Here is a 12,768-nt window from a genome sequence, read left to right as displayed (position 1 = left end):
AAGACTTTTTGAAGACCAAGTAAATAAACTGCAAAAGAATAAAAGGTAAATGTCTTTTTTTCAGTAACATGATAGTTTTGTTTCTAGCATAAGGTTTTAGAAATAGAATAAATAGACACAGAAATACATAAAGAAAAAAATATATATATATATGTATATTTTTTTCCTTCTTATCACACTGAAAAAATACTTACTTTCTATTTCACTATATTTGTGTTGTTTTCCACTGCAAATATGTTAAGACTCCAATTTAAAATTAGTTATGAATAATTGGTTAGTTATGAAAATCTGGTTATGGGAAATTAATCAAAATGGAGTTTACTATTAACACAATAACAAATATCTGCTTAGTAAAAAAACGTATTGGGCTGGTTTTGAACGACAAAGTTTTGTTGGCAATATATGTATTTTCAATTGCTCTAAATGTTGGGGCCTTAATTTGTGAATGTTAAGATACAAGAATATTTCCAACAAAAACAAGCCGCCTTAAGACCTTTTAAAACCTACAGAACCCCTGAAAATGATTTAGTTAAAATATATGCATAAAAAAAGTGAAAAGAACCTTATTAAAACCTTATTAAAGCAATAAAAAAAAATCACTTCATGTCATCTCAAAGTACATGATATCATCAAAAAAATGGAAAATATAAGGATGCATTTTTTTATAGCTCTCTAGTTTCAGCTTTATTGGTTTGAGTTTTATTGCCCAATGGATTACATCAGAATCCTTGCAAAGCAAAGCTCAGCAGCATCTGTATCACAACAGTGCTTCTTTTTCCAATCGTATTTTCCCTGCTCCATGGCTGCATTATGTCCCATCCAGACGGGAGGCAGATAAGGCCTCACATCCTGTTACAGTAGTCAGTCACTGGGTAATACTCTTCTTTTATCACTGTTACAGCTCCTCAATTTAAGATCAGGGGTTAGCTTTAATCTGCTCCTGTATTTTAAGCACCGCTCCGGCTCGGTCGAATTCCCTGGGATAAAGATAAACAGGGATGCAGCAGTCCAGCAGAGGACACTGGGTAATCTGATCTCTGATCAAATCCTCTGGGCTCCGGCGCTCTGGGATGCTAGTCGCCATGTGCTCCATGTTTCATGAGGATTGCAAATCTGCCACAATATAATAAAGCAACAGATATGTACGGCTGATTCATTCGTAATACCAATAACAGAAGCGGTAAATCCTACCAGAGGAACAAATCCGGTTTGGGTGTGCAGGGCTCTCCTGGAGATCGGGTAAATTTCAAACAGATTTCAAGGCGGGCACCGCTCAACCATTTAATGCCTAGCCTGCTACAACTTGTTAAGAGCGCGACATCACGCAAGGAAACGACTCATTAAAAATTAAAACTGAATTTGTTATTGTTGTGAACTGAAAGGATTAGAGGAATAAGGCTTGGTAATGTTCCAACGGCGCCATTAAAAAAAACAGCTCATACATTTAACCATGAGGAAGCACAAATGCATCATTCCTCGCCCTCTCTAAGTTGTCATTATTTTTCAATTAGGATTAACTGTTATAACTAGCAGCGTGAAGTGAGGATCGCATTTCCTTCAAGGTTTTACTGAAGTAGCTCATTAGAGTTTCTGGAAATACTATTATAACGCTGTCTACGCATTGTTAATCACTTCTAATAGGATATTCCTTTAAAGGTACAACTTTTTTGACCTGATAAGCAAATAAAATAACCAGAACTGTCTTAGAAACCAGTCGTGCAGTAGCTCCTGTCTAAATGGGAATTTTTTTACCACATTAAATCAGCAATGTTATTGGGCAAAGCAGATCTGATTAATGCATATCCAGTGTTTGTATTATTTATATAATCTTATATAACAATTATATATATATATATATTAACATTCAATTTCAATATGTGTGTACTACTGCGTATATTTATTATGTATATATAAATACATGCACGATATATATTTTACAAATATTGGCATATATATGTTTATAGTCATATAATTTCTATTATATATAAATATATTTGATATATATAAACATAGCATATATTTCCTAACATATACATGCATATTAATGAATACTTTTATTTTGGATCCGATGAATCACAATTAATTATTTGACAGCGCTAGTTTTTAATTATTTCTTATGTTCGTTAGTTTTATTTGCTTTTTAAATTTAGTTTTCATTTATTTTCGTTTCAGTTTTAGTTCAGTTTAGTTACCACGCTCAATTTGAAAGCTGCGTGGGGACCAAATTTAATCGAAAACAGAAAAATGCTAAATCTCGTCTTGCTAAAACAGTCCATCTGTCAAACATTTTCTTTTTAAGCTTAGTTTTATTTCAGTTTTACTAAAATTCCTCACTAAAATTCTGCAAGTCTTTCGTCTAATATTTATATTTCCTTATTGCAATGACTGAAAAATTAGGTTTAGCGAACAATAAAAATAAATGGAATGCAATTTCATAGAATTGCAACACCTCTGCTGCTGCTAACATATAAAGTCTGTCTTGTGTGAATAATTATTGTTACAGTCGCTCTTCATACTTGGTCTCTGTTGTGACAGAGTGGCAGTCCGCATGCTCTTGACGTCTGTTTCCTGCTCTTTGCTCACTATACTGTCTGTATAAGTATCCTGAAAAACAACTAGCTTCTCTAAGCTGTCAGAGCGAGAGATACACCTGAACGCAGCAGCAGTTGTCAGTTACGCGAGGCGCATCAAAGGTCCGGGCTCTGAGCTTTAACATCGCTGTCTGTGTGTCTGAGCGTTTTCTCTCAGTCTGACGCTGTGAGGTGACACAAAGTGGCTCAGGCAGGAAAACTCTCGTAAGCTCTGCCTGCTCCGGACCTGGGCAAAAACATGATTTATGATTTACCAGACAGAGATATTCAAAATGAAATGCGGCTCTGAGAGAAGATGTGAATTTTGATTTTGTTTTGGGTCACATTTAATGCCTCCGGCCACGTAAACAAAGCAACATTTTTGGGGTGACGACTGCATACAAATGAAGTCGAAATGCATCATTTTAGTTTCGCATACGTGCATTACACCACACGCTATTCCATAGAATAGATGTGATTTTGACTTCAAAATACAGCAACTTTTTCAACCACATAACTACAGCACATACTATTATACAGTATCAGTATACTGTTATACAGTATTATAATATCCTACAATTCAAAAATTTGCTAAAATATATCACAGAAGTTGCATGTTTTAAATAAAGAACTGTGATACTTTCACAATTGCAAAAAAAGAACTGTGAGAAAAAAAGTTTAAATGTCATTTTTATCTTGTGGCAACAAAAGATTTTTTTTTTTTTTTTTTTAGATATAATCAAATTTGTAAATCTGGAAAGAAAAAAAATCTGAATTGAGCGATAAACTTTGCATTAAAAAAGTCAGAATTTTAAAATGAAATGTAAGCGATTACCTTTCAGTTTTTTGGTTTTGTGGCGGAAGAAAAACTGAATTGCGAGATATTAACACAGAATTATGAATTTTAGGACACCACACTCCAGAACAAACGTAACTCAAGCGAGGTGTTAGCACAGAATTCCTAGGAAAGAGTCAAATTCTAAATTTGAATTCTAATTCTAATTCGCAATTCTAAATTTATATCTCGCAATTCTGAGACGTTTTCAAAAAAAGTAAAAATTTAACAATGAGAAGCAGCGATTTTACTTTGTGTGTCAGAAAAAAGTAGCAAGTAAACCCAGAATTTAAAAATAGGAAATTGCAATTAAAACTATTTATGAGGGGGGGTCAGAATTCTATGGGCATATCTTGAAAATCTGAGTGTATATTTCACAATTTTGACATCACTGTGAGTCAAAAAGTCTGAAATGTGAGATACAAACAAAAATAAACTATTAGATAAGCAAAACATTTATTTAATTTTTTTATTCCATCACGGAAAAAAGGTCTTCCATAAATGACAGAAGTAAAACTCAGTATAGATACTTTTTCTGCATCATTCTGAGCACTGAGAAATGACTTGAGCGTTTGAAAAGTATTTATTTTTTCTGACACTTCATCAAATTGCACTTTGCAACCTCACGCCGTCTAGACTAAAACGCAACTTTCTGCTCCTTGAAGTGATAAAAGCGAGTGGAAAATGCAGTATAATAGCTAAGCCTCTATTTGTCTACGCCAAAAAAAACCCCCACCGCTATTGTTTCCGCAAAGGACTGTCAGGAGGACAACGTCTAAGTGGATCAATGATGTATTTTTAGGGGGTTTGTTTGTGCTAAGCCTCAAGAGGCCCCTCATCTAGTGGTGATTAAATTGCATTAAAGAATCAAACCCTCTTAATTACCGCTATTATCATCAATAGGAAATTAGGCGGTCTGAAAATGACTGCGCTAATTAGCCTGTTTGTGACTCCATGTTTATTGGGCTTTCAGCAGCTCGTTTGCCTGCAGTGGAATGATAGGGTTTGTGAGCACGCAGACATCTGTAGAGCAATTACAATCTGCCACTCAAACACGGGCGATCCATCTTCTCCTCAACAATTCTCCATCACCACTAACCCAGACACTGAGTTGAGGTAAGAGTCGCTCCGCGTGGGATTACATCATGATAACAGATGGTAATATTATGTACGAAAACGGCAAACTTTGCCGTCAATATGTATTTCAAAAGTACAAAGCAGAAATTATATCGCGCATAAAGACGAATAAAGACCATTTCAGGGGCTACATTGAGAATTAAGCGCGCCATTATGCTGAAAAACCAATGGGTTCTCGTTACATCGCAATGCAGAAAATCAATTACGCTATGCACGGTACTGAATGTTATCGTATCGCACTGCCTTCGCTTTAAAATGATTCAATTGAGTAAAGTATTTCAAATGTATCAGATTTAAATAAAAAGTCAAAAGTCAAAATTTTACACTATATTAGGGCTATGAATATTTAATGAATAACTCAAAAACTAAAGAAAGGAGGCATAAAATACGGATTTCTTTTCATTAAAATTATATAAATATTTATTTGAAATAATAATACGTTTTTTATAATAAGTCTGTAAATATATGCATAAAAAGTAATGTAAACGTTGTAAAAATAATGAAACACTGAAGAAAATACTAATTGTTATTGCATATACATACAGACACATTACAGTAATGGAAATTACTGTAAAAAACTACTGTAAAATACTAAAAAAATGTATTTACTTACTACTTATTTTGTTCACTTTTGGTAACACTTTACACTTTAAGAGTCTTTTGTTAACATTAGTTAATGTATTAGATGACAAACAATCCATCAACAATACATTTATTGCACTATTTATTAATCTTTGTTAATGAAAATACAGTTGTGTTAGTTCACAATGCATTAATTAATGCTAACAAACTTGTGATTTTAATAACGCGTTAGTAAATGCTGAAATTAACATTAAGATTAATACAAGTATCGTTCATTCTTAGTTCATGTTTACTGATACTGTTAACCAATGTTAACTAATAAATCTTATTGCAAAGTGTTACTACTTTTTATTTACATCTAATATATATATATATATATTTTTATTTCTTATGCACTTTTGAATGCAAAAAAGTTCTCAGAACAGCATAAGACATGTTTATCTACTAACAGCTATAACGTGGAACATTAATTAACAACACCACTGTAAAAAGCAAAGATTATGCAATTGTATTGGAGCTGACAGCAAATTAATAACCTGCAAGATTGCTACTCATTTTACATGCAAAATAATCGTCCGGTCACATAAGAAGCCATTAACGCACAGTATTCTCCAGGGAAGGGAAAACAAATAAAAATGGCCTTTAAACATGCATGCGGACTTACTTTTTGGGCGGCACCTGTCCGGCGTTGACTTTTTACGCAGATGACCTTGCGCGTTTGAACACCCATGGTGCAGGTGGACCTGTCCGCGCTGGAGGAGGTGTTGAGGGTGGATGTGGTGGTGTCCTCCACGCACTGTCCCCAGGGCCCCGTCTGCCAGTGATACACGATGCAGGGATGCTCATTACAGTCGCGCACCTCCTGAAGGGCGCTGGTGTTAGGACAGCTGGAACCTCCTGCAGGAGTGTGAAGACATGCATTAGCTCTGACACGTGTCACACCACGCTTCATGTCACAGGATCTCCACACTGGAAGTGTTCAAGATGCACATCCGCTCAGGAGAAGACCTCGGCCAAAATAATACACAATAACCAGAAATGCACTGCTGCTGTAACATTTGATACATTTCTTGTAGGCAGTGTTCATTTGATTAGCAAAAAACCAAAAACAATATATTATAAATATATAAATATACTACAGGGTAAGTAGAGTTAATACCCCTCCAAAACTGTGAAATAATAATTTTAATAATAATTTTACATTTATTATTTTGTATGTGAATTCATTTTTTTTATTTTTAGCATCATAATCCTACAGAAATCATATAAAATGCTCAAGAAACATTTAATATTATTATAAATGTTCAATACATCTGTGCTGTATCATATTTTTGGAAACACTTTTTTTAAATAATTTTTGTTTACAAAATATATGTATGTTTGCTGTGTATATTTATTATATATAATGTAAACATGTAACATTTTTTCAAAATATATAGTGTAGATATATACATAATAAATACACACATAACACACAGATACATTATGCAAACAAGGATTCTCTGTTAAACAAAATTTTTAAAAGAACAGCATTTTGAATTCTTTTGTCGGTTTGATCAACTGAATGCATCCTTGCTGAAAAAGTGTTTATTTATACAAAATGTGCATTGACTGCCACTGATGTTTTATTTTTAAAGAAGTCTCTTCTGCTCAGCAAGAGTGCATTTATTTGATCAAAAATACAGAAAAACAGTAATATTGTGAAATATTATTAAAGTTCAAAATAAAAGATTTCTATTTTAACATACTTCAAAATATAATTTATTCCAGTGATGCAAAGCTGAATTTTCAGCATCATCACTCCAGTCTTCAGCGCTACATGATCCAGAAATCACTCTAATATGCTGATTTATTACCACCGTTGAAAACCCGTTGTGCCGCTTAACATTTAGTTTGAACCCCGTGACACATTTTTCAGGATTCTTTGACGAATAAAAAGAACAACTGAAGACTTTATGAATATACTGAAATTAAAATTTGCCATATGCTGAATGCATATGAAAAGGTCCCTGTTATTTTTTCCTTGCTTGCGCTTCTCAGGAGCGAGGCAGGTCGAGAGTGTTCATTTTCTCAAATCTCAACATAACGCCGCGTCGTCTCCAGTCGCTTAAACTTGTTGTAAATTGATTAAGATGAAACACTCCACATAATTGCCGCCTCCTAATTCCTCACGAGTGGCAGATAGTCGATGCAGCCGGGCGGAGAACGGAGCGGTGTGTCTAAATAATTGCTGACATTTACAGGTTTGCAGAGATGACGGAGCAGCCCAGCGGGAATGTGAATCAAAGCGCTCTCTTTCTCAGAGGACAGCGGCGAAATAAGTCTGCCAGCTTTAACTTTTATAATGCACACTATAGTTATTGGATCTGACCGTCAGATCCATTAAACAGGTGATTATTGTGTTTATATCGGCCGTTGAGCTGAAGGGTAATAACAGGGCTTTTTTTTAAAAAACACTTTCTTGCCTTATAATTTAGTTCCCTTCAGTTCAAGGAGCTTTTGAGACTTTATCACACTTCATATTTTACTAGTTTCTCCTGTTAAAACATTAATCGCGCGCCTTAAAAAAGATTTGATCGCGGCTTTGGCGAGCCTTCAAGTGTAAGGGTTATTATCAGGAAGTTTACGTGAAATTATAACTAAATATGATATAAAAATGACTATACAGAGATAAATAAAATACTACAAAAAAAAGCAGATGAAAAGCCGTCAATTCAACTTTCAATTCATAAAAACGGTCTTCCAGAACTCTAAGTGGTTTTGTAATGACGTCTCAAAACGCTGCTGACGGATTTCGTGACTTTCAAGGTACAAAAAAAATCGTAAAATTATGTGCACTGATGGCGGAGATGAGCTACACTGTCACTTCTCGTTTTCATCAAAGCCAAGTATCTTTGGAAAAATGTGTTTGTTTTCTAACACGGTGAAGGCCAATGAATCAAACGAATGAAAAAACACCCTGAATGAATCAAGCGTTTTCTCATAAGTGCTTACAGATATAAAAAGAGATGAAGAAAGAGATTTCCTGGCATATTTAACCTTTCAAGAAGCAGGAAAAATTCATTTGAGCCAAACTAAGCTTTAAAAGCTACCGTGGACTATATTTTAAAACTACAGTGTGTTCCTTTTTACTGTAAAAAAAAAAAAAAAAAAAAAACGATTCTAGGACAGAGAAGAAATACGTTAAATGATCGACTCCCATATACAGTGTGGAAACCGTCGGACAACAAATCATAAACCGCCACTTAGCTCATAAAATATTTATGCGCTTTGCGTAGCCGCAGTAAGTTAAACCGCTCAAGTAAACTCCTAAATCAACAGTATTAAAGTCATAAATATGCAAACAAGCGAGCAAGCCAGGGTTTACAAAAGAACAGTGTGAAACTTCAGCGACTGCTATCGATAATTACTAAAGCACGAAGAGTGTAAAACACTCAGGGTTAAGAACGAACAAAGCAAAGAGCGAAAAGCCTAAATGAGACTTCGCGGCCTTCCCACAGGAACACATTTGTGTCTCTGTGAAGCTTAACTGTGCAGCGTACCACCGCCTCCACACAGTCATGACATTGAGCTTTTCAGAAGGTGTTCTGCAATCAAAGAAAGCACGTTCACCGTTTTATTTCTGTGGGTGTTTTTAATGAACTGATTTCATAAAATGATCAGGTTTTAAGCCAGAAGCATACAAAAGACGAAGTATACTGGTACAGAACATGAATTGTTGTGCTGCCGCTGACAGCAAAGAAAACTGAGAACAGAAATACAGTAAATCACTGTTTGGGCTTTGCTGAATAACGATCTACAAAGTGAGGACAAATAAAATCTGTGTAATTATATTTAGCAGTAAACATACATATCCAAAAAGACAATATAGAAACGATATACAGGACTAAAAACCATGTATATTTACTAGAAAATGTGATGGCTTGTAATATTTTATTTATCCATAATTAGTATTTTTAAAAATGTAGTTTTCTGCAATAAAAGCTCATTTAACTGACCAATATCAAAAATCGAAAATAGAAAACAAATAGTTACTAAATCTCAAGTTTTAACGCTTCAATGTTTAAATGAACTTAAATGAAATTTACATTTAAAATTTAATTAACATGGATTTCTTTATTATACCGATGTTTGAACGACCGTATTGATTCGTTAATTCTTACAGTTTTTATTATATATGATTATTGTATAATTATCAAACTGTTATTAGATTTAAATAACAATGATTAAATGCAATATTAAGAACGGCTTGTGAAAACAAACTAAACTGAAATGAAATGAAATAAAATAGTTGTCCACCTCACAGGTCTGGACCATTACACTGTATATATTATTATTCAAGTAACACTCTATTGCTCCGCCATAACAGTTTTTGCCTTGAAAGACAAAACCGTCCACAGAAGAAAAGACTAATGTCTGCAATAGTGACTCATGCTACAACATGAGAAAGCAATGCACGCACTCACCATGAACCGAATTCTGAATGCTTTCTCAACAGTATGCTTACACATTGTAAGTTTGCATAGCAAGAAGTGTTTGCATTCAGATACTACCGGACAAGTATGTTTCTGGCTTTTTTGCAATGTGCTATATCAGTTTCATAAGAGACCCAGAGGGCTATGATTTTTTTTCGTGTTTACAGTATGAGTTTCATCATTCTGCTGACTTGTTCACAAATGGACTCTCAAGGACATGCATAATGTATAAAGTCTCGCTGCATTTGGCATCTTACGTCAGACGTCAAGCAGATGTCTAGCACAGAAAGCATGGTGCATAGTCTCATCGTCGCATAAATCTATCGACCTCCCAAAGGGCAACGCTCAACTCATCGCTCAAAAACGTAGTTGCTTTGGCGGAAAATGGCGCTAAAGCAAATGCATCCGGCGAAAGATCTGACTTTCTTCATTTATATTCTCCAGGATGCAACATTAAACTTGTGAAAACAAGACTAAGAATAAAAGCCCGCGTTAACACTTTCTAACCCTATACATACTCAAACACAAGCTATTTATTGAAGATCTAAATCTACAAACTGCACACAAAAGATGAAAAGAAATCAATTGTACCGTAGAGCTCAGGAAACTTCGGAACCCTTGTAAGACCTTGAGATAAAGCAAAAATATTAGCGCCTTCAGATTTAAATTCAGAGAAGCAGCGGTAAGAGAATAAATATTTCAGGATCTACTCGACTAGTGCTAAGTTTTACATATTTGAATCACGATAAAATAATCAACAGTAAGAAAAGACAAGATACAGCTGCTACTTCAAACCATCCAAACAAATCTGAGAGGACTTCTACATGAAAACTGCTCTACAGGCCATAAAAACATGAGATGTTTTGACGCGTTACCCTCCATAACTGTAATCCACGCCACTACCATTGACGTCACTGTGGAGAAAGCACAGCAATAATTCAGTATAGACTTCCCTGTTCTCTACGCTTTGATACACAAACGACAAATGAGGGAGAATGTGCAACCATTTTTAACTTTACCATATTTGATACACAAATTTCTAATTGATAAACCTTATCAAAACTGGTCAAAAACCTGTTGCACATAATCTACTACATGCCTTTTGTTGTCGGATTGGGTTCATACTTTCTTAACAAGTAAAGTGTCTTTGTAGAATCGTTGTAAAAATGCAATTGAAATCATCATTACCACGTGAATGTAAGAATAACTTTTAATATTCCAGGATGAAAACTTATTTACCATCATTTTGTAGAAACAATGTTAAAATGTGAGCATTGAATATAATCAAGTATTTGGAGAACGTTTATCCGTCATCACTCTTTCGTATCGCATTATATGCTTTGCCCTTCAATATCAAAAAAATATAGAAATTTGATCTAAGTATCAAACCCTTATATCGCCTTACTAAAATGCATTATTGGGAGGCAAAGATTGAAAGCTAACATTTATATGCATTATGTATCAGTGGTATGCTATACTGTTATAAATCTTATTGATTTACACTGCGAGCCATCAGATTTTTTATATTACCAAATGAATATCAGCAACAGCACCAAGCTGCATATTTTAGCTTAGTTTGGGCCTCTGAATAAAACTGAGCTGCTTTATTTTTTTCTTCCTTGAGTATAAATTCATTATTTTGCTGTATCTTATTCCATGATGTATAAAATATGTTACTACGATGCTTAATATAGATTTTCTCAAAGGTTAAAACAACCAACAAGCTAGCAAACGAACCAATCAACATTATCACAGTAGCGTTCTGAATTACGTCCGATTACAGAAGTAAACGCTGTTTGACTGTGACTGGAGCACTCTGTAGCCCGGCTCATGTAAGCCGACACTAAAGCCTCGCCGGAACAGATAAAGTGGATTTAAGAGTCTCGGAACACTGACTGTCGGTGATGTCACAGCGCAGGAGTCATCCATCAGAATCTCAAGACAGTTTTAGGTCGAAAAATTCCACCCTTGTGGAACGACGGCCTTTCCTTGACGGCATCCTGTCAGCTTTTTTTTAGGATAATCTTACGCTCTACAGACCCCAGAAAATTGCAAGGTTTATGCATGTCAGCTTGTTAGAGGCCTCTCGCAATTAGAAATGTACGAAGGTCATTGTGTTAGATGCAAAACGTGGCATGTGCAAATAAATGATAAAAGTGCTTTGCTCGCATCTAACGTGCGTGTGGCCCTGGTCCACAAAACGTTAGTGTCGCTTTCTGGGAAACTGAGATTCATACGTCACCTGAAAGCTGAATAAATGAGCTTTCCATTGATGTATTATGGTATATATTGTTTGTGAGGATAGGACAATCTGAAAATGTGAAATCTGAGGGTGCAAAAAATCGCCCTTAAAGTTAAGCATATTACTAACTGAAAAATAATGTTTTGATATATTTTTAACATTTTACAAAGTACCTCATGCATCATGAAGTTTACTTAATATCCTAATACTTTATCCTAATTGTATGTTGACCCATACAAGGCTTTGAGCTCCAGGTTCACATATATATGGTAACACATTAGTTCAGGGAAAACATATTCACTATTAAGAGTTGTTCTTAAATAAACTTCTAATTACTGCCTATTGATAGCAAGTATGGTTGTAGTAGTTATGCTTAGGTGTTGGGTAGGATATGGTCATGCTTTATAAGGACTACTAAACAGCCAATATGCTAACATGCACACTAGCACACTACTAGTTAATACTGTTCCTACATCTAACGTGTTACCATATATATTTTTATTTATTTAGCATCGTATGAGTTTGGCAATGTGTGTTGGCTTTCTGAGTTCTTCTTTACCTTCGCCTGCATTGTAAGCCAGTATTGCTCGGGTTCTCATCTGCTTGCCTTCGGCGGTTTTGCTGGAGCAGGTCTGGGAGCAGGTGGACCATTCGGTCCAGAGGCTGAGAGCGCAGTCTTTAGGGCAGGGAACCACACAGGGCACAGATGAAGGATAGACTTCATCCACACACATCTCCTTCTCCACCTCGATACCTGAAACACAAAACATTTGAGGGTTAAAAATGTGTTTCGGATTTAAGCATCATTTGCATTGTTTTTGTACACTCTGCAAAACCTACACACGTTGATGCATTTAAAGTAATGAGTTGATGAGAATTTGTGCAGAAATGTATGCTAAATTGTTAAACAGTATTTAAAAATAAAAT

General features: G+C 35.0%; 1 pseudogene; it reads right to left on the bottom strand.

The window, feature by feature from the left end:
• The window catches only part of LOC122360890, a 108,932-nt pseudogene that overhangs the window by 28,867 nt on the left and 67,297 nt on the right, over positions 1-12,768 (bottom strand).

This window comes from Puntigrus tetrazona, chromosome 16 (genome assembly GCF_018831695.1).
Source record: "Puntigrus tetrazona isolate hp1 chromosome 16, ASM1883169v1, whole genome shotgun sequence".
Classification (NCBI taxonomy): domain Eukaryota; kingdom Metazoa; phylum Chordata; class Actinopteri; order Cypriniformes; family Cyprinidae; genus Puntigrus; species Puntigrus tetrazona.
The sequence above is the reverse complement of the archived record's forward strand: the minus strand, read 5'-3'. Positions and strand labels throughout refer to the sequence as shown.